General features: G+C 46.5%; 1 protein-coding gene across 2 annotated transcripts in view; it reads right to left on the reverse strand.

The window, feature by feature from the left end:
- The window catches only part of CHD4 (chromodomain helicase DNA binding protein 4), a 497,532-nt gene that overhangs the window by 469,963 nt on the left and 3,694 nt on the right, over window positions 1–23,875 (reverse strand). The window lies entirely within an intron of this gene.

Raw genomic sequence — 23,875 nt, forward strand, 5'->3', positions numbered from 1 at the left:
AAAAAGCCCAGGAAAAGTCAAAATCAGAAAAACTCTGTCACAAAGAACATAGGAATAAACTCGTTTTTGAAAAACCTGGTATTACCAACTGATGAGAAACTGCCAGAAACCAGTGCACCTGTATTACCAGCTCCCAAATCATCTCAGAGTTCAAGCCCCTAACAAACTACTCCCATCAAAATCTTCCTCGGGGGGGGAGGGGGCTCTTCACATCATAATACAGGCCCCTAAGGGTCTCAAGGTGCAAACATCAAGTATTGGCATGCAAACAGATCTCGTAATCTCTCCGAAAAAAAGGCTTTGAATAATCAATGCCAAAAATTGGGGCAAGTAAATATTAAGATCGCCCCAATATTTCTAAAAATAATGCACAAAAGGCGCAAAAAGAAAGGCCAGTCTGGGGACCTCAAAAGAGACCACAAAGATCGCTGTCAAATTGGCTCCCATTTCTTTGAAACCAGTGGCAAAACCAGTGTCCTCTGCAGCCATCAGCATACCCCCCCCCCACCTCCATCATCCCACTCATACGCAAGAGAAGGTGTTTTAAGGCCTATACCAAGCGAGAAGGACTGTTAGAATGGCTCAGGGAAATTTAGAAATCTCGTGTCCCCTCCTCAGGGGGGGGGGGGGGGAGGAAGAGAGGGGCAAGATGGAATTTCATCCATTACACCTATAAAAAAAAAAAAAGTGGAACCTGCCGCGGCAGACTTCACAATCCCGAAGGCTTGGTTTAGGCTTGTTAAACAAAAACAAGAACAAATCACTCTGTAGATCAGTGTTATTGATGGAAATTTAAAAAACACACCTGTTTCGCTTTACCTTGGAGGATATTGAGTATGTACATTTCCCAACTAAAGAAGGCAAGTTCTTTGCGGAAATCGGACTGAATTCAAGAAGAGCACAACAAGCCTTATTCAACAACAAAAACGAACTCGCCAGAGACGGCCTGTTGGTCTATAAGTCAGGGGAGGAGGCAGCCTCAAGAATCCCTCCAGTATAAAACAGATGGGGACGGAGGATGCAGTTAAAAACGATGGATCGGTGAGTCAGATAGGATCATGGCTGCTGGGTCAAACATAAAATCGAAATCTTATAGCAAAACTACCAGAGATCATCTCCCAAATAATTATAAAGCTAGGGGTGGAGGAAAATAGCCTTTAGACAAAGGGGCTGAAGACTAGTTTCCTGGAATACGAGAGGTCCTAGCTTCCTGAAAAAGAAAAGACTAAAAGAGGAACTTTTAGGACAAAATGATATTCCGTTACTCCAGGAAACGTGGCTCGTCAATCCCATAGAGATAGAGGGCTTCACAATTTTAAAACTTCGGGCCTTGCAAAAGTTAAAAGGGAGACCGGCAGGAGGGCTATTAATTGCACTTAAAAACTCCAGTATTAAAGAGATCATACCACTTTGCAATAACGATGTGGGAATCCAGGCCTGTAAAGTAGAACTGGAAATTGATATCCCTCGTTTCACCATGGTACTTATCATTTACTGGCATCCTGCCAGCTCAAGACTAGTACTTCCTAGAAACTTTGTATTCCGTTCCAACGGCAGTGAAGATCAACTATGAGGGAGCACATATCCTATTAGCAGGGGGACCTAAATACAGATCATGTAAACTCTGGGAGTGGAAAGTCTGTGCAACGCAAGTTGAGCACATCGTGAAAGGGAAAACTGGAGGGATTTTCTTACATCCTGGGATCTTGAAATGATACACGAAAAGATCAAGGGAGTTGAAAAAGTGCGAACAACTTGGTGTCAAGGGTCCCTTCAGTCCACCTTAGATTACATTTTTGTTTCTTCCGGTCTCTCAGTTCTTTGTCCCAGACCTAAACTGGGAGGGGGGTAGCGACCATGCAAGTTTGGAACTTTAGTTCCCCGATATACAGAAGCCCCGTGAACTCTAAGGTCTCAAGGGCAATCTGAGAGTCGTAAAATATAAATATGGGGGAAAAAATGTCTGGGTGCCCCCCTATTTTTCAATTTATTCCTGTCAGACCTAGGAGACTTCCTGGCCTCTTCATCATTGGCCAGCCCCAGGATTAACGGGAGGAGATTACATTGGTTGGCTTATGCGGACGATTTAGTCCTGCTGGATAGTTCAGCGATTGGTCTGCAGCGGCTTTTGTCTAAACTAGGCGAATATGCCACACTAAACTGGCTTATAAATAATCCTCTGAAATCCAACGTCAGAAACCATTTCTCTAAATCCCATGAAGGTTAAAAAGCTATTAGAAATAAGAGATTGGATTACCACTATCGATGGAGTAAGGAACCTTAATTCTCCAAATCTTTTTTTAAAAAGGTGGACAGAAAGCTTGGCACTTTCTGCGTTATCTTCAAAAGTTCCCTGAAAAAAGCATAAGAAACAACTCTGAGACTAAGACTGAATATAGCCCATACGGGGGAAATTTTGGTCCGAAGAAACCAGGGGGATACAGCAAAAAAACTCTGCAGACATTGTGACTCTCCAAGCCAACAATCTCTTAGACACTTGCTAATGGAGTGCGAAGGCACTTGGGAAACAAGATCCCTGCTACTTGGGAGATTTGTGGTTAAAGAAGAGAGTCTATTACAAGATCTTTTTTGGTGCAGACTGATCCCTGGTTAAGAAATTATGCTCACAGCCACAATTGTAGAAGTTTTGGAAAAATGTTCCATACTTTCAAGTTTATAAGACACTGCCCACCCAAATGAGCATAAGAGAGCCATGTCTGGTCTCCCTTCGCAGCCCCTGGTTTTATTGGAATTTTTCTCCTCGTTCTATTTTTGTATGTATTCATATATATGTGTCGGTTTTATATTTTACTGTGGTTTTCTAAAGGTTTTTTTATGTAAAACCTAAACAAATAAAATAAAAAAAATTGCACTGCCTACCCATAGAGGCCAGGATCGAATATTGTCTACTACCTATTACCTACAAATGGTTGGTGGGCACTAGTCCAGTGCATCTGGGTGAGGCTCTGAAAAGCAAACCTGCTATGAGAGCTCTAAGATCCAAAAACACTAATCAGTTGATGGTGCCAAGATGCAAACGCACTCAGGTCAGCAAGTGTGCATTCTTTACTGCAGCGCCTAAGCCTAGAACGCTATTGCCCCAGACCTGAGGGATATGCAATCTACATGTTTAGGAAGAAGCTGAAACCCCTTCTATTCAGATAATTATTTTAAAAGTATGCATTTCATGCAGTGCGCTGCACACTCAACTCCAGGTACCCTAGTGGTGGCTCCTCCCTACGGGCGATGCCAGACTCCCAGAAGCTGATTTTAGCTCCTGCTCATCATCTCTGAATTTCGAACAAGTCACAAATATCCCATTTAGATGGCTGCGAGAAGAAGTACTGGAACACCTGCGATTGCATGGAAAACCAACGATATCTGGCTGTGGAATTTTTTTTTTAAGCCCACACACTTAGTGGAAACCAAAGCACAAACTGGCATGGAATACCGTGACCTAAAAGCACAAAGTAGGAGCATCAGAATGGGGGTTCCATTCTGAAAAGGAGAGGAAATCATTCCACTGTTTGGCGGCTAAGACAGAGAAGCTCGTTCCACCAGCTTTTTTTTAGATTGGATTAGAGAGATGGTGAGGCAGTGCGAATACATGGTTCTCGTTGGTCTAGCGGATTGGTGTTTGTTGAATTTAACTGCCATGTACTTAGGTGCAGAGTTCGTTATACATTTATGGGCAATGACAAGTGACAGAAGGGTGATCGTCTGGGAGCCAGTGTACATCCTGTCTGAAGCTAGTGAGGTGAAAAAGATCTAGGAATGCTCAATGCTGATCTTAAGGCATTGTTTTGGAGAACCTGGAGTTTGTGGAGGTTACGTTCCGTCGTGCCTAGGAAGAGAAGAGGGTGTCACAGTAGTCAATTTTGGACAACACTAGTGCCCTGGCTAGGGTAATGCAACAACTGGGCGATAGGAATGACTTGCAAGCATTGATCAGCTTGTTGGTGTAGGCAATTGTAGATGCAGTGGCATTCACCAGCTTTTTGAGTGAGATTGTGGAGTCTAAGTAGACCCCCAAGGTTTTGATTTCTTTGGCTACTTTGATCAGGTTCCATCAATGTTGATGGGTGCATATTGTGGGTCTAATTTGTTTAGTCGTAATTGGGATCCAACGAGCAAGAGCTCAGTTTTCTCATCTTTGAGACAAACTTGGTCTGCCATCCACACCTGGATCTCCAAGTATAAAGTTTTGAGTCCTCTTCATAGCACCCTAACAGCGTGATGGGAACCTTGGTATCATCAGCATAATTTGTATATGCGACACCCATGTAATCTAAAGTGCAGCCAGCGGGTGGCTGAGTGCAGCTAATCAGAAAGTGCAGCCAACGGGTGGCTCATAAGAGCAGAAAGAGGGGACTGTAGGATTACAGATACAAATCACACGTGCTGGGGAAGCCAAGAGGCAGTGTGAGGTGCAACTGGACAGGCAGGTACTTGAACCCAAATTCAGAGGGTGGCCAGGTGACCAGTGCACGGAGCAGACGGGTCATCCGCAGGGGAGAGGAAGAGAGAAAGCAGAAGCATAGAGTAAGAAGATGGTTCTGCTCAAGTTTGAGAGAGGCTGTTCCAGAGGGAGGCCCAGCCCCCCAAAAAAAAATAATAATAATAATTAATAAAAATAAAAAAAAGATCTGCCCCCTACTCCCTACCGATGAAAGACTAGGAAGAGAGTTGGCGGTAGTGTGGTCCCAGGCCCCAGAAAACATTGTGGACAATCCAGAGGGTCTTGAACATAATCCTTGCCGCCACTGGAAGCCAATTAAGAGATTTCAGAGCTGGAGAGATACGATCCCTGGGCTTGAGGCCAAGGACAAGTCTCACAGTTCTGTTCTGGATAAGTTGCACAGGACACAGTGTTGAGGCAGGATGATTTTAAAAAGAGGCTGTTACAGTAGTCCAGCCTTGAGAGGGCCAAAGCTCTGGCGACCGTGAGCTTCTGGGGCAAAGTGAGAAAAGGAAGAATACATCTGAGGAGGTGCAGCTGATATTTCAAGAAATGTCAGATGTGAGGAGAGAATGAGAGGGTGGAGTTGAAGAAGCATGCAAGGTTCTTCACAGTGAGGAGCAGGAAGAGGGCCCAGAGTGGGAGGCCAGAGAAAGATGAAAGGAGGGAGCTGGTGTTCCGATGAGGAGGATCTCTGTCTTACTGACATTAAGGCAGAGATCATTGGCATCACACCACTCCTGAATTGCGGACAGACAGTCTGGAATGAGATCAGGAGTAGAGGTGGCTGAGGGGAGCCTGAAAGAGCTGGGTGTCATCCGCATAACAAAGTTGAAGCAGAGAACAGCGATGCTGTGGGCAAGAGGTGCCAGGTATTGGTCGAACAGCCAGGGAGAATGGTTAGACCCCTGGGGAACACCACAGGTAGGGATAGAAAAGAGTAAGGACCCTAGTTGTACCAGAGAGGGTCGGTCAGTGAGAAAGAAGATCAGCCAGGCCAGGGACTGATCAGTGATACCCAGGTTATCACGGAGGCGCTTGAGCAGGATGGCATGGTTGACTGTGTCCAAGGCAGAAGAAAGATCAAGGAGAAGGAGTACAGACAGACGGTTAGAATCGAGGTTAGAGAGCAGGTCTTCACAGATATTCAGGAGAGCAGTTTCCGTGCTTCTGGCCGCTCTGAAGCCAGACTGTCATGGAGAAAACCGACCGATTCAGTGTGAAGGTTAAGCTGGGAGATGGCCAGCTTTTGCAAGAGTTTCCCCAGGAAAGGAGAGACAGATCGGGCGATAGTTAGCTAGAGGGGGCCGATAGGCAGAGGGCTTCTTTAAGAGGGGGTGCACAAGGGAGTTCTGCAGGTGGGAGGGGAAGGTTGCAGTTGCAAAAGAGCGATTGCAGAAATCAGCCAAGGCTGGAGCAAAGGTGTCTATGTGGTCCTTGATGGTTCTGGAAGAACCCGTTTTACAAGACTTCATAGATCGGACTGGTCTAGAAACGTTGTCAGGGGTGAACAAGGGAAAGGAAGAGAAGGGACGAGGAGATGCGGCCAAAGGAAGGCCAGGAGTGGAGGAGGAAGAAGAAGAGTGGACAGGATGTCCTGTGTTTTAGTGACAAAATGAGAAGCCATGGCCGTACAGAGGGCCGGAGAGGGAACAGGAGAGGTAGAGCCTGCAGCAGGATTGGCCAGCTCCCTAGAGAAAGAGTTTGTCCGAGTTGTTAGATGCCACAGACACAGGCTTAGATGAGAGCTCTTTTTGGCGAGGACAGAGTCTGTAATGCCTTTAGATCAAGTGACAGGCCAGTTTGTCAGAGGGTGCACCTGTTGCCCCCCCCCCCCACTTCCTCTCCATCCCCCTGCACTTGCCTTTAAGGGGGACTAGGTCGGAGTCTTACCAGGAGTTACACTTTGATGTGGGCTTCAAGCAGATCCTCATGGGTACGTACAACAAGATTATCAGATCGAAAGATGAAGGTTGGAAAGGGCTGTGTCAGGGTGTGAGTCATGAGGAGAAGCAAGAAAAGGGGGCGTTGACCCTATCTCTTAGAGCCACACTCAGGTAAACGATGTGCCTATTGTTAGAAGACAGGACCACTGAAACACTTATTCTGAATATATGAGTATATTAATGAGTGAAAAAAAACATTTAAAGAAACAAAAGAAGCCACCACTAAATAACAAAACTAATTTTATTTTTCGTCTTAATAAAACAAATCTAAAAATTATGTTAAAGGAGAAAAAAAAACAAAAACAGTCTTCACAATAAGTATAAAGATAATCACAGCAATTGATATATTATTTGCTAAACTAAGAAGTATTGTGGGGTTAGTACGCGAGAGGTGGTGTTGTTTAAGCACTAGATGTGCAACATCAAACACTCAAGAGTAGAGCACTGTATGATTAAACCAGCTCCATCAGAAGGAAAACCTATTATATGTCTTAGGTTTCTTTTTGTGAGAGTCGACATATGTTTCGGCTAAAGGCATCAAGAAAAAAAAGAAAAAAAAAACAAAGAAAAAAAAAATTGCACAACAGTTGTCTGCCGTCTTCAGGACAAGAGAAAGAGAACAATGTGACAACTCGGTGGTGCGGAGTACTTAATAGTCGTACTTTTGTGACAAGGAACCCACCATTTATTAAATAGGACAAGGAATCCAAGGCCAGGTTTTCTTTTGGCCCAAGTGAGCAGGAGGGATCTGTGTTTAATGCTGTAAAGATTTGTTTATGTGGAATGACTACGAGGCGTATTGATAAGTAATACTTCGTCCAAAATGCGGTATGTCTCAGTATTAGTGTTCCCGGGTAATACTGATTTGTATTTACAAAGAGGCGGATCCGCTTAATGGGGGTTGCTTTACAAAAAAAACGGTCCGTTAGTAAAGGTGATTCTTAGCCGTGAAAGCATCAGGTAAAACAAAACCTAATGACTGCCTGAAAGGAAGAGCAGTGCGAGTGATCTCGCCGATCGACACGGACAGAACGCCTGAGTAAAGGCGGAGGGCGTGGTACTCAGCGTATTCCGGGCCGAATGGTGCGTCAGGCGTACAAGCTGTCGTGGTCAGCTCAGGGTGCGAGTCAGCCTAAAGGTGCAGAAGGAGGAGAGAAAGTAGCAGCAAAAGCCTCCACTGACGCTTCATGGGTCGTATGAGTCAGAAGGTAGGTGGCAGTGCTGAAGTCGGCTTGGACTGAGGAGGAAAAGGGAGGGGGGGGGGGGGGCGAAAGAGAAAGAACTGGACAATCACGATCAATGCTCGAGCAAACCAGAAAAATATGACGGCATGTAATGAAACACCCAAAATGGCAGGACAAGCTTAAAGACTAAGCAGTACACCTGAAGCCCAGTTACCATGTTACAGATAAAACTTTACAAGAGTGATGGCATCTGCACCACCGCCACTCCTAAAAAAAAAATAGTACCGAAACATTCTTTTGCAACATTGGGCTAGAAAAGGAGCACCAAATTTTAAAAAGAATTGACATATGCGTGTCAAAGGGGATTGCACTGCATAAGGGCCTCAAAGGCCTGGCCTAATCCACCTGAACACTTTCTTCAAAAATGTTTTGAAAATAACACTGCTACAAAATTGACAACCAAGTTAATCACCCACCCAAAAACGTATGGCTCTGAGAGGGCAGTAGGATGTGTTTCTTTTCAACAATACAAATCCGGCAATACCATTACAAACATATGCGCAATATGCATATAAATGGCATATGTGCCCACTGCTTTCCCGGGGGCCCTTTCATCCAAAAAGTAGTTGAGAACGTGGGAGCAAATGCTTCTTAGCCAGGTGGAATTCTTCTGGGCAGGATTACATTTCCCCATTTTAAATCGGAATGAATTTACAGAAGAAAAACCACCCATGCCCCTCCAACACCTCATACCACAGTGCGGCCAGAAACGTTGGATACAGCTTCTCTACATGAAACACTAGCAAACCCAGCATGTTGCAGCATTGCAGTCCTTCATATGCGTGATGTGCAGCTGTATTGCCCAAGTAGAGCCTTTTCTAGCAAAGTGAATTTTACATGAGTATCTATCTCCCTGTGAAACGCACAAGCACACCATGCGTCCCTCTTCACCATTTCCCCTTGCAGGAGACTCTTGCAGCATATATTTTCACTCTGCAAATATACCTTTTTATGCTGGTTGCATGAATGCGTATTTTAACTGCACGATGTGGAGAAATGGGTGGCCAAAATACATTTGCATTAAAAGGCAGTGTGGGAGAGGGCCCCCTTCTCTCCAGGTCTCAGTACATAATGCGGCAGATGCAAAATTATCATGGCATGGTGGCTTAAGTCTGGCTAACAGTTTTGCACACTTTGCTAAATTAGATACACAGCCCAACTAGCAAGTTCAACTGGCAGGAAAACGAAGTGGTCCGACCCTTTGACAACCTACAGATGTCAGAAAATAACATCCAGGTTTTCATATGCCGGTTAAATTCCCTATTCCTTGCAGAAGAGAAGGGGGCAAGTGTACACACATTTGTCAAAGCTATGGCACCCAAGAGAAAAAATAAAATAATCAAAAACACAAAAAAAAAAATCAAAACAATAATCAGACACATCTGACAACACATGGTCACCCAAAAAGAAAAATAGATCCCTGGCCACACCAGGTTATGCTTCCCACTGTAACCCAAAATTGTACATTGACTTCCAGTCAACCCACTACACACCAGGGTCAAGAGAAATAACCAATCGCAGGCAGGCATCTGCCCGAGTCACACGTTTTCGTTTTGAGATTACTTATGTGGCATTACAAATGAGAATTCTCGACCAGTCTCAAGAAAGCAGACCAAATGAAAAGTTCGACATCATACAGAAGATTCCAGAACTAGCCCGGCAGTCCGAAGACCCGTACTCCCCAACAATCACGTGCTGACCAGCCAACGCCCACGAACCAACCAGGTTGGCCTAAAGCTAGGCCACACCTGACGCCCATTAAAAACGTACGTGGCCCTGACAAACACTGCCACAGCGCATACATCCCTTCACCTCCAACCGCCTTTGCACACAAATAGCCAATCAAATCCATCCAAAACTATCTAGTGGGGCAACCACATACCAAGAACCAGTAACAGTGCCCTCTTCTGCCACCCATGAAACCAATTGACTGTGCTGTGCTCAGGTCCCACGGCAAAATCCAAACAAGGAGGCACAAACTTCCATCCAGTGACCCACTGAGCGAACCACAAGCAGAGCCTGCGCCCATTAACTAGCAGACTGGGACCCACTACGCTTCTGAGAAACATGGGCCAGGCAAAGGTCCTCTGGCCACATCACATGAATCAGTCAAATCAGCCCCCTCCAAAAGAGTCCAGTAAGCCAGAAACCCGACACGGCCAATAAACCAAACCGGAAATTAGGTCAGACGCCACTTTCTCCATCACAGGAACCACATACTAGTCCGACAGGACTAGATTAATGCGGTCCACGCAGTAATTTAGCAGGAATGCAGGGGGTAATCCATCTCCTCAATAAACATAGCTGCTTTATCAGAAGACGATCGCACGCCATGAACCACCCAGCAAGCCCACCCAAGTAACAAAAACCATCAGATTGGTGTAGGGGAGGAATGGCCACGAGGCCCTCCTCACCTACAGCTCCCTCCCCAGGTGAGGACCATGGCTCGGTGGGAGCACCCTCATGCCACCCGGGCCCAGGTGGAGGGGGGTTCACCCGCCGACGACATTGCCCACACGCACCCTGTCTTTGCATTTACCGAAACTTAAGTTAGGCCTAGACGCCATCTTGCACAGCAAACATGGTGTGAGTTCAGCACACTGTAACGAGGCCCCCACCTTTGGAGGGCCTTTCATGCATCTCTGCCGCCTCAGCAGCCCTGGCAGATCCGCTGCGAGCGCGTTCCCATGAGAAAGTCGGAGATGAGCTAAACCCGAGATGCCAACACGGCAACATTATATTAGTAACAATGTGATATTGCACCCCGTATGACCCGGACCGCAAGGCCGGGGCAACGGGGAAAAAAGCTGAAGCATCACTATCTGAAGAAGGTAGAAAATAGTTCAAGTATTGGTATTAATGAACTACCTCTGTTTAAAATGTGAACGAACCATAAAAATGTAACGTTATATGATATCCCTCCAGGTCTGGACTAATGCTGCTATAACCACGGAGAAAGATGTTGACCAAACGTGTAACCTCTATTTGTAAAAGTGTTTTTCAATAGTATGTAGAAACTTGAACTCATATATGTTTTGAATCACCCAAAGCGGCGAGCATCAATCTCTGTAGGCCATAACCTAGATATCCCTCGTATAACGTCTAATGTACATACAATACGCACACAATGTAGTGAACATAATGTTAGGTAATGAAAAGGTACTGGAACCGACTGTATTAAAGAAATGTGTAACGAAAATGAAATATATATATATATATATGTGTGTCTGAATAACGTTAAAATAAGGCAGAACAGTATAAAACTTCTGCATTCACTGATCAGCAACGCACGAGGAAAATACCTTTGTGAGTATATGCAAGGTCATTCCCTCTCCCACCCCACCAAGCCTGCCAGATAAAAAAGCTAAGACTTGTGCTGCGCTCCCTCACCTCCCCCAACCAAGCTGGCGTTACTTCAGAGAGTCAGAGGCCCCGGCGCCGCAACCAAGGCCACAGCCCGCCACCTGTGTTATTTACAGCACGGTAATAAACCCACGGATGAACCCACTGATCTACCAGCACCCTCTCATAAATCCCCACGAACCCCCCCCCCCCAAGAATCCTGACCCCGTGTAAGGACGACCCCCATCATTGGGACAAGACACAGAGACCCATCTATATAATAACTTCTAACGCAGCAGACAGACATGTATCACTCGGCCCAGGTCCCAGAGCCCCGTCCCGTGACCTAAAATACCGGTCAATAAGACACAGGTAAATCTCACCCCAACCGACAACCACCAGACCTCTCACGAGGTGCATTCCTCATGTGTTGTGTTTATTTTATAAGATAAGCTGGTGAAGCGATTTATTAATGAACGTAAATGTCATTTTCTGAATAACTGTAGTGTGCATGGCCTAGGGCAAATGAGACAGGAAAGGTATTCGTTATTGTCACAGGCTGCCCCAGCACATCAACACCGCATGGATGACCTCAAGCCGGCCTGCCAGGCCCAACCCAACCCACGAGGCTGACCAGTGACGTCGTCCCGCCAAGACCAACCCCGCGCCAGCAACACCTATAGTTAGTCGACACCACCCAATCCCAATTGACTTGTGCCCCCTATAGTGTTTAGGTGTTGATGACGTTTTTTGTATTAGAAATACGCCTGTCTTTGCTATTGTCAGGCAGAGCGCTCTCGTAGGTTGCAGAGTTCTTTGCATGCCTTATCCTTGGATAAACTCCCACTTACGCTCACCCGCACTCTGTCTTGGTCTTATTCCCACTACGGGAGAGTCCCTTATTGTCTCTCATTGCGGGGAGGATCGTGCTGAATTGGGGGCGCTTCCTTTCAGTGGTGACCCCGATAGCGTGATATCTCCAAACTATTTTTCCTAACTCCTTCTTAAACGACCCCCTTGTGGCACGAGAATCTCCGGTCGAGAAGGGATACGCACGGTGAGCCGTCTCCGGGAGGCCGCCCGCCAACGGCGACCGGCACAATAAGAAGTGCGCACTCAATGAGAAAGGGTACGGGATCCCGATTGGAAAAAAATCCCCTTTGAGTGCCGCTCGCCGGAGCCAGGGGCTGACCGTTGAGTTACCGGTGACGCCGCCTGGACGGACCCAGTTTCGGAGAGTATCGGTTCAAGACGGGCACGTGAGTACCGAGTGCGAGTGATCGTCAAGGGGAAAAGAAAGGGAATTGGGAATAACAGAACGGGGACAGGTAGAGGAGAAGAATATCGGGGGTCTACTACAGACGGGTCTTGAAATTTTCTTTATTCTTTCTTTTGCATATGGCCATTAGGAGTAAGAAATAAGTGACGTGGTAGAAGTGACGGAAACCTAGCTCCGAGAGGGGGTGGAAGGCGGCGCCGCATAGTGCTATCTAGACTAGTACTGGGAATATATGAAGAAGTGAGAAATAAGTTATTGGTGTCTAGAAAAGGAGACACCGGGAATATTTTTTAGTGATTGTGCTCTCTCTCTCTATTTCTTCTTTTTCCATTTCCACGGGGTAGGGGGCGAAAATGAGAAGGGTATAAAGAAGTTAGAACATCTTAAAAAGCGGGGACTCAGTAGTGGCACGTACAGACGTGAACACAGTAACCTTAGCAGGAAAACAGGGACAGCTGGTTAGGGAGGAAAGGGAGGAGAAAGACAAAGAGTGTGAGTGGAAAGCATTGTGAAGGGTGCGCGCACCGTACGAGTGTGAGAGACGAACGGGTGGCCGCGAGGTGGTGTCAGAGAGTGTGGCCATAACCAGTACTTGATCAATTACAAGTGAGATCACATAAGAGTGCCTGGGAATGGGAAGGAGATGAGATATGGTGAGTGAGAAGAGATTTGTGCAGTGAATAACGGTGGGTGATAATTTTAAGAGGTCCGCTCTTGTCTGTGCCATAAAGGAATACATACGCATATTTACAGCTAATAAAAGGTAACGAAAGCGAACGTGGTAGCGCTAGCGATTTAAAGGATGGGGGCTGAAACTCCCTTGTCACACATTTGCAAGAGCTTGCCGGGATATGCTGAACGCATAAATAAATATCATGATCAATGGTTAACAGAATTGAAAGGGGAGGGGTTGCCCCAGATTTGGCCAGAAGGAGGGTCTTTTGACAAAAGCGTTCTTGATATGGTATGTACATGTATTCGCCTCAAGTATAAGGGAAAACAATGGCAGAACAGGAAGGAGATATTAGATCTTTGGAGATTGTTTGAGGAAGTACCCCCACCCAAAGCTCCAGCTCCAAATATTGATTTACCCTCCACCACAGACAATCCACTAATGATCCCGCGAGAGGAAAAGGAACAGTTAAGTACAGAACAGCCTGCGGAAGTGGTTATGTTGTACCCAATATTACCTAAACCAGCCCCTGCAGCAGGATATAGCGACCCGATTTATGTGCCTCCCCCTTCAACCAGCACGCCACAAAGACCAACTGCACCCCCACCATACGAAAACACCAGAGAGCGCACCCAGGGAGGCACACAGAGAGTGGACATAGAGAAGTTAACGAGTGACTTAGAGTCGAGGCTTACAGTGGCACGAGATGAGCTCTCAAGAATAAAAGACATATGTGAACGCACAGCGTGCGCCCCCACACAATCTGGACGCACGTCTAGAGCGTCGAGCGAAAGTAGACAAATTGAGGAAGGATGGAAAAAGGGGGAAATACTGTTCAGAATTGAGGAAGAACCGACCAGGATAATAGAAGTAGGGACAGCAGAAGGAAGCATTGGTGATGTCTCGCGAGAGAGAGGGATCAGAGAGGATTTGTTATGTGATGTCAGAGGAGGGGGGGATGAGAGTGATAGATTGAGCATGGCAGTAGGAGGAGAAGGCGAGGAGCTAGATGGGGCATGTTCACTGGGGACTATAGAGGATGAATGGATAGGACGACTAAGAAATAGGGTGGGGAAGATGGCGTCATTAGAGTCAGCAGTGACTAAGGAAAAGGAAGCTGCAACGGCAAAAGGGAAATTACAACTACCATTACTCCACAGGGGAGGTGGGAGGCCGAACTATATACCGTGGGCTCAGATGGACAAGGCTAACTTAATGAAATTACTACCACAGCTGTCAGGAGGGGCAAGCAAGTGGATATATGCATTTGAGAAACATACCGCGGGTATACCGCTGGCAGTAGGCGATGTGAAAAGCCTACTAGTGTCCGCAGTAGGGGATCAGGCAGACAGAGTGTGGGCTAAAGCGGGTTTTCCAGCTGTAACTTTGGAGTGTGATCGCCATGATGGGGCTTCTTTTAACACCGTGCGAGCAAGGGTGTGGGACGCACTGCGGGAAACCTTCCCAGATACCCCTGATCTGCAGTCAGTAATGCAATGTACCATGAATGATGGGGAGGACGCTATGGATTACATTCTCCGGGTGCAGGAGATGTGGAGAGCGGAAACGGGTACGCCCTGGCACCAATCCACGTCTCTATTTTACTTCATCATTAAAAGAGGGCTCCCAAAGGAAGTGCAAAAGGCACTAGATAAAATAGCAGGTGTTGAGGCAAAAGGCTGGCCGGAGATCCAAAGCATAATAGTACACCATTGTAAACGGATCAAAGAAAGAGAGAGGGAAGTAGCACAGAAAAGGTTGGCGGACGAGGCGAAGTTGGTGCAATCAAAATTGGTGAAGGTCGCAGCAGCGGTAGCGGGACTCCCACTCATACGGGAGGGAGAGGAAGGAGAGGAGGGGCAAATAGCAATACAAGGAAGAATAGCAGCGAATTGGGCAGGACAAGGGCAACGACAGTGGACAGAGCAGGAGCAGAACGGAGGTCCAACGTGGCAAGAGTGGGCCCCAAGAGGAGGAAGAGGTGGGTACAGGGGGCGAAGAGGAGGACAAGGGTATGGAGGAATGGGAGGAAATGGGTGGCAGGGTCCCAGAGGTCCACAGGGGAGCTGTTGGAATTGTGGGAGATGGGGGCATTACTCAAGGGAATGTAGGAGCAGACAAAACAACGGTTTCCAAGAGATAGAACAGTACGGACACCCCCATCCAGGAAGCCCCTACGGCCTCCCCATGGGACAATACCAGCAACCAGACAATGTAGTACAAAGGAGTAACGCACAACTACACGGACATCAATACCGAACACAAACCAGCCCACAGAATAATGACAATGTGCACTACACGCCTGGTAATACTTTCGCCACAGGAGCTAATGGGGCACCAGCCCCCGCACCTTACAGTGGAGTGTCAGTAGTTTCGGGGAACATTTTCGATCAAGGGGGGGCAATGAGACACCCCGCATAGGACAGCCCACAGAGAGCACTTGCGTGTCCAGTACTGTCTACGACCCACAATGCATCAGAGGAACCATTGATAGGAGCGCAGATAGGAGACAAGCAATTCATATTCATGGTGGATTCGGGAGCGGAGAAATCATGCATTAGAGAGGGCCGGTTCCCGTTATCTAATAGAACGTTAGAGACGCAGGGGTTCTCTGGGGCTGTAATTGAAGTTCCTTACACAGAGGTATTGGATGTGACAGTGGGGGGTAAAACAGTGAAAGCACCCTTACTGTACTATGAAAACTCTCCCATCAACTTACTGGGGAGAGATCTCTTGAGCAAACTAAACATGACCATATCATTCACAGGGAGCGGCATCGTATGTTCAACGCCAGGCATATGCCCCCTCCGTATATTAGCAGTAATACACGGCCACACAATAATAAAAGAGATCAGAGGGGTACCAAGAAATGAGGAGATGTTTGTTGAAGGCATGAGAACATTGGCTCTCATAGTACCAGAACTAAAAAGGGTGGAGTGGAGAATACCAGCAGAATTCCTTTTTCGTCCCATAGCAAGCCCTGACACTGCTCTTGGGGAAGTACTATCATTGGATTTGCATGCAATACATGTATCAGCAAACAGAATATGCGTGATTGGTATTGACATGGAAGGGTGTGAGTGGCGGACAGTATTGTGTACAAATGCAAATATCCCCCTGAGAGAGCTCTCGGACGAGGAGCTATTTTCTGACACTGAGGGAGATGGTGAAGTAGTGATGGAACTGGCAATGCCCTGCGACATCGTAGTTACAGCCAGACAAACTAAAGTTGAACTAATGGCGGTAGTAGGAGCACCGCATACATTTTTTGATGAAGACATGAGTTCAGTACCCGCTAACTTATGGACTAATGGCCCCCACGATGTAGGGTTGCTACATGAAGTTCAGCCTGTGGTGATAAAAGTAAAACAAGGAGCAATACTACCCCGGGTGAAACAATATCCACTGTCGCGAGAAGCAGAAGAAGGGATCAGAGAGACAATAGAAGCACTGCTAGCACAGGGTATAATAGTGCCCTCAAACTCCCCATGCAACACATGCATTTACCCAATCAAAAAAGCGAAGGGGGGTTCATGGAGGATGATACAAGATTTACGCCCATTGAACGATGTGGTAATGAAGGAGTTCCCTTTAGTCCCGAACCCGGCGACAATACTGTGCAACATTCCAAAAATAGCATCACACTTCACAGTAATTGACTTAAAAAATGCATTCTTTTCGATTCCCTTGGCAGAAGAGAGCAGGTACTTGACAGCATTTACATTGGGAGGAAGGAGGTTCGAACACTGCAGACTACCACAAGGATATTGCGAGAGCCCAAGCATATTTAACAGGGTACTACATGAAGATCTGGGGAATTTGTCTGTAGAAAGCACAGTGATTCAGTACGTTGATGATTTATTGGTTTGTGCACAGGCTGAGGAAGAATGCAGACAGGACTCGATAACACTCTTGACATTATTGGCAAATAAGGGGTACAAGGTGGACAAGGGGAAGTTACAATACTGTCTGACGGAGGTCCTATACTTGGGTCAGTTGATATCAAAGGATGGCAAGCGAATTATACCAGACAGGGCACAGGCGATTAGAACAATTGGGGAGCCCAAAACAGTAAAAGAGATGCAGAAATTTCTGGGTATGTGTAACTATTGCCGAGCATGGATATTGGACTATGCGGCGTACACAAGGCCCCTGCTACAGGCACTGAAAGAAGCACAACAAGAACACAAACACATAGAATGGACAGAGGTGATGAACACAGCATTTAACTCACTAAAAGAGCTGATATCAAGCGCTCCAGTACTAGCAAACCCAGATTATGGGCGCGAATTCTTCTTATTTTCACACTGCAAAGGAACATTGATGACAGCAGTACTGACACAGAAAACATCCTTAGGGCACAAACCACTAGCTTACTACAGCGGCACCCTAGACGCAGTAATGCAAGGTCATTTCGCCTGCGAGCAATCCCTAGCTGCAGCCGCGTTCGCAATTGAAAAAAGTGCCACGATAGTAATGGGCTGCCCGGTGACACTGTTTGTGGAACACTCACTTTTTGCAATATTAGAGCGAACAAAGAGCACATTGACAACACAACGCGCCACAGCATATGAGATAATACTGTCCAGCGCTAACATCCATATAGTAAGATGTAAAACAGTGAACCCAGCCACATTCATCACAGAGGCATGCACCATAGAGGACATGCAAAACCACAACTGCGCCACGTACACAGGTGACGAAAGTAAGGATACAGTGATTTTTGAAAATGCCCTGACCGAGGGTGAGGTGTATTTTGTGGACGGGTCAGCATCAATCGACATGGAGACAGGAGAAAAGCATGTGGGTATGGCAGTGGTACGATTAGAGGAAGATGAATATGAGATACTAGTACAACACCGCCTCCCATCACACTATTCAGCGCAAGCAGCAGAACTAATAGCGCTAATAGAAGCATTGCATGCCGCCAAGGGGTGCGCAGTGACCATATATACAGACTCAGCATACATGACAACAACAGTTCACGGCGGGTTGGCCCGGTGGGGGCGGAGAGGGTTTCGGCGAGCAGACGGAACGCCAGTCCAGCATGCAGAATTATTGAAAGAACTGATTGAGGCCCTGCAAGACCCCACGGCAGTGGCCATCGTAAAATGTCAAGCTCATACCGCAAATACAGATTTTATATCTTTGGGGAACGCGGCAGCAGACGCCGCTGCCAAAGCAGCTTCATATCTACAAAAAGGTGAAATAGGAGAGTACATGTTGCACCACACAGCAAGCCAAGAAGTCCCCACAGGATACAACATGATGTCCACACAGGAGATAATAGAGCTGCAAGAGGGAGCTAGTGCAGAGGAAAAATTGCTGTGGACTAAGAGAGGATGCAGCAAATCACCGACTGATTTATTGTGGCGACAAGAGAGTTCAGGAAAAGTGGTAATGCCAATCACGCTGTTAGAAATAGCATTTCAACAACTACACTTTCCTGCACACAACACAAAGAAACACATAATGGCAGAGATACAAGAAGATTGGTTTACACCTTGCCTCCAGGAACACGTCACAAGGTTAGCTCTAGAATACACGACATGTCAAATTTACAACTCAGGTATGACATTGCGTACACTAAGGGGTACGATACCAAAACCAAGTGGCCCATTCAGAGAGCTCCACATTGATTATGTAGACATGGGAGAAAGGTGTAACGGGGCTCGATACATGATTGTGGTTGTATGTCCATTTTCGAGGTGGGTGGAGGCAGGCCCTTGTGCCCGCCCTGACGCGAAGGGCGCCGCGAAGTTCCTAGTGCGGGAAGTGTTTCCGCGCTGGGGAATTTGCGACGTTATTCGCTCAGATAACGGGACGCATTTTGTTAATGAACTCTTTAAAGAAGTGACTACATTATTGGGAATAAAGCACAAATTATGTTCGATTTATCATCCTCAAAGTAATGGCGTCGTAGAAAAGATAAACGGCCTGTTAAAAAGCAGATTATCAAAACTTTGTTTTTCCCTTAAAAAGACTTGGATGTACTGCCTGCCTTTGGCCTTGTTTGAACTACGAAACCAGCCAAGTAAGGATCACCATTTGTCCCCGCACGAGATCGTCACGGGAAGAAGAATGCACACAGCGCATTCGCCTCTCCGTGAGCGTTCTGATGCACACAGAAGCGCAGCTATATTGGGGGAGGAGTTCACAGAATACCTGCGAAAATTGACACGGGCAGCGCGCGTAATTTCAAAGCAACTAGCCCCCCCTCGACAAGAGAGGAGGGGAACGCGACTGAACCAAACGGTTTGCCTGAAAAACCACTACAGCTAATGCCTGGTGACCTTATATATGTTAGAAGTTTTGTGCGGAGGTGGAACGCACCACGCTTCCATGGCCCCTATGAGGTAGTGTTTTGCACGCCTACAGCAGTAAAGGTTAAGGGCCTGCGATATTGGGTGCATTTGACAGATGTACGTAAAGCTTACAGCGCTGCGGAGAGTGAGGTGCAGGATGAGGCACAGGCAACAGCGGACGATGAAGTTGTGCGGAATGAATGATTGGAATTTTGTGTGCTTCATGAGATGAACAGTGAACACAATTAGCGCGCAACAAATGTCCTGGACTAAAACATGTACACATGTATATGTAAATTTTCTTTTTACAATTTTTGAAAGTTTTGCGTGGGGTTCTTTTTTCCCTTCCTGTACTCTTTAAGATGTTTTTTATTATTGTTGTTTTTAAAATGTCATGTTTTTTATTATTTATATATATATATAGTAAGGTACGAATAATATTGACTGAAAGCTACCTTGTCTGTCAACAAACCCCCTTCCTCACCCAACCCTATATTTTATCACCGAAACGTTACAATGTGGAAATGCTTACATGTTTGTATTTAATGAACTTTTGTGTCTCAAACAGGATTTATCATGGCATCGAATGGGCAGCCTGCAACTAATAGATATGTTAGATTTAGAGAAATGTTAGTGGCTAGATTAACATATTCATTTGAATGTGGTTTATCAATGTGTGCTATCGTGTTCTTCATCTCAATGTTTTGTCTGGTGTTACACTGGATTATAGCGTTCATCTCTACCGAGATGAACGAGGGGGGAGGGGGGAACAACACCACCCTTGCTCCTGGAACGAAAACAATTCCGACTGTAGGTATCAAAGAAGGTGATTTCTTGATCTGGGATGGATCACACTTTGTGTGGGGATACTATACTACACCACCCACTGCTGTCCTCTCACAATGGAGAACCAAAAATGTAGATAATGACACAATGTCCCAACCTGGAACATACAACAACCACACGATCCCTCCCGCCCCAATTTCAAACAACGATCTCTTGTTTATTAATGAGGATGGAAAAGTGATTATGATGACAGAACACAAGTCCCTATATGAAGAATTAGAAAAGGGGGGTGGGAGGGAGGAAGGGGGGCCTGGTTCTTCACCTCCTATAACGAGAAGGTACAGAAGAAGGGAGAAAAGTAGGCGGAGAAGAGAGACTGGTGGAAAAGGGTATGATGAGTATTATGGGCTAGGGTTAGACAAAATGGAAGACCCACGACACCCTCACCAAGCAAATAAATGGTATGCAGATATGAGCACAACAGCTAAACAAACAACCAATGAGAGCTGTTATGTCTGCTCACTTATCCCCCATGCATCAGGCACACCTAAAGTATTGTTGCCACGAGAATTGCCCATTGTGGATGCCCAATGTCTCCTTCATCTCACGCTGTGTAGAATAAAGAACACTTTCCAAGCACACGATGTCTCTTTCAGAATGGTACAGAACAACAAAACGTGCTATTCGCAAGCGTCTGGAGTGATCTGCCTTAAAGAACCTTTCTTTGCAATACAAGGGACACTGTTTTCCGAAAGCAAATGGAAAGACGAAGAAGTGCTGTGCAAGGCAGAAGCACTGAAGGGTGTTCAACCGGAAAAGTTGCGGTGGATGGAAAGAACGTGCTTGCCAATATGGAAAGAACACATCCCTAAATTAACATGGGTAACAGCGATGGAAAAACCCTTTAAGCTACAAAGTGAAATACAAAACAAACTATGTTTCAAGGGAGAAGGAAAAATGGCAATAGGAACGAACAAGAACTGTAACAAAACTCTCACCATCCCAGATATGAAAAAAGGAACAGCAGCACTAATGGACACCTACTGGGTATGCGGGAACAAGGCGTACCTGCACCTTCCCCAATCATGGAGTGGTAGCTGCTCAATGGCCACTTTGCATTCAACACTAATGGTGATTCCCGAAAGCCATATTGACAGAAGTAACACGATGAACGAAGGCTTGAACCAGAATGCAGCGTCTCCAACTACACAAGCGCACCTTTATGTCCTGTCCTCCGGAGGGAAAGGAGAAGAGCTCTCAAGGAACAAGCGAGCCTCGAACTACATATCACAAGCATCATCTGATTTATTGGCACAGATCCCAGACAAGTATCGCCTGTTCAGCTCCGTGGAAACATTCTTTGCTTCACTAGTATCAAGTGTCCAAGCAAGAGCAAATGCAAAATGGCTCCAGATCACACGGTGGGAACTGATCCAGTTGGCCAATGACACTGAAGAAGGGTTTAACATAATAAAGGTGGAACTACGAGCTCTGCGATTAATGACCATGCAAAACAGGTATGTTCTAGACCTGTTAACAGCAATCGATGGAGGTGTTTGCCGAAAAATAGGAAGTGCATGCTGCACGTTCGTACCTTCCGAAGACGCAGAAAATGGGTCCCTGTCCCACGTTATTGAAGCAGTACATAACCTGGGCGAGAAGATGAAAATGGAAGGTGGAGCTGAGGATAGCTCGTGGTTCGACAATATCTTCTCTTGGGTTCCCTCATGGCTTGGAGTGACAATGAAGTTCCTGATACCAATAGTGGTGATCATCCTTGTGATGTTCTGCCTGTGCCAGGTGGGCCTCCGATGTTGTGCTAATGCAGTCCCTAACGGTGCAATGATGATGGTGACAATGGGCAACTCCGGTGGTACAATTAAAGCAACACAAGAAGTACATGTGCAGACAGGAACAGACAACACCCCCAGGTACCAGTTAGTGCCTATGTGCCGTGACAAGTACATAGTAGATAAGCTATGGCACACCACGATTAAAGAACCACGAGACGTAGAACTGGAATGGTATGAGGAGGTCTGGGTAGATCTGGAAGAGACCGGCGACTGTATATATTTGACATGTACACCAGACGAGTATGCTAGGAGAGGTGAGAGCTTAAGGGGGGTGTGCAGAGCATGGATGCCTATAAAAGGAACCCCTGCATGGGATGGTGCAGTGTTAGAAGAACAAGAATGTAGAAGATTAGAAGAGCTAAAGAAATTCGTTACTTTAAGTAACGAAAGGGGGGAAATGTAGGGGAGGAATGGCCACGAGGCCCTCCTCACCTACAGCTCCCTCCCCAGGTGAGGACCATGGCTCGGTGGGAGCACCCTCATGCCACCCGGGCCCAGGTGGAGGGGGGTTCACCCGCCGACGACATTGCCCACACGCACCCTGTCTTTGCATTTACCGAAACTTAAGTTAGGCCTAGACGCCATCTTGCACAGCAAACATGGTGTGAGTTCAGCACACTGTAACGAGGCCCCCACCTTTGGAGGGCCTTTCATGCATCTCTGCCGCCTCAGCAGCCCTGGCAGATCCGCTGCGAGCGCGTTCCCATGAGAAAGTCGGAGATGAGCTAAACCCGAGATGCCAACACGGCAACATTATATTAGTAACAATGTGATATTGCACCCCGTATGACCCGGACCGCAAGGCCGGGGCAACGGGGAAAAAAGCTGAAGCATCACTATCTGAAGAAGGTAGAAAATAGTTCAAGTATTGGTATTAATGAACTACCTCTGTTTAAAATGTGAACGAACCATAAAAATGTAACGTTATATGATATCCCTCCAGGTCTGGACTAATGCTGCTATAACCACGGAGAAAGATGTTGACCAAACGTGTAACCTCTATTTGTAAAAGTGTTTTTCAATAGTATGTAGAAACTTGAACTCATATATGTTTTGAATCACCCAAAGCGGCGAGCATCAATCTCTGTAGGCCATAACCTAGATATCCCTCGTATAACGTCTAATGTACATACAATACGCACACAATGTAGTGAACATAATGTTAGGTAATGAAAAGGTACTGGAACCGACTGTATTAAAGAAATGTGTAACGAAAATGAAATATATATATATATATATGTGTGTCTGAATAACGTTAAAATAAGGCAGAACAGTATAAAACTTCTGCATTCACTGATCAGCAACGCACGAGGAAAATACCTTTGTGAGTATATGCAAGGTCATTCCCTCTCCCACCCCACCAAGCCTGCCAGATAAAAAAGCTAAGACTTGTGCTGCGCTCCCTCACCTCCCCCAACCAAGCTGGCGTTACTTCAGAGAGTCAGAGGCCCCGGCGCCGCAACCAAGGCCACAGCCCGCCACCTGTGTTATTTACAGCACGGTAATAAACCCACGGATGAACCCACTGATCTACCAGCACCCTCTCATAAATCCCCACGAACCCCCCCCCCCAAGAATCCTGACCCCGTGTAAGGACGACCCCCATCATTGGGACAAGACACAGAGACCCATCTATATAATAACTTCTAACGCAGCAGACAGACATGTATCACTCGGCCCAGGTCCCAGAGCCCCGTCCCGTGACCTAAAATACCGGTCAATAAGACACAGGTAAATCTCACCCCAACCGACAACCACCAGACCTCTCACGAGGTGCATTCCTCATGTGTTGTGTTTATTTTATAAGATAAGCTGGTGAAGCGATTTATTAATGAACGTAAATGTCATTTTCTGAATAACTGTAGTGTGCATGGCCTAGGGCAAATGAGACAGGAAAGGTATTCGTTATTGTCACAGGCTGCCCCAGCACATCAACACCGCATGGATGACCTCAAGCCGGCCTGCCAGGCCCAACCCAACCCACGAGG

This window comes from Ambystoma mexicanum, chromosome 3p (genome assembly GCF_040938575.1).
Source record: "Ambystoma mexicanum isolate Mex_15411 chromosome 3p, UKY_AmexF1_1, whole genome shotgun sequence".
Classification (NCBI taxonomy): Eukaryota; Metazoa; Chordata; class Amphibia; order Caudata; family Ambystomatidae; genus Ambystoma; species Ambystoma mexicanum.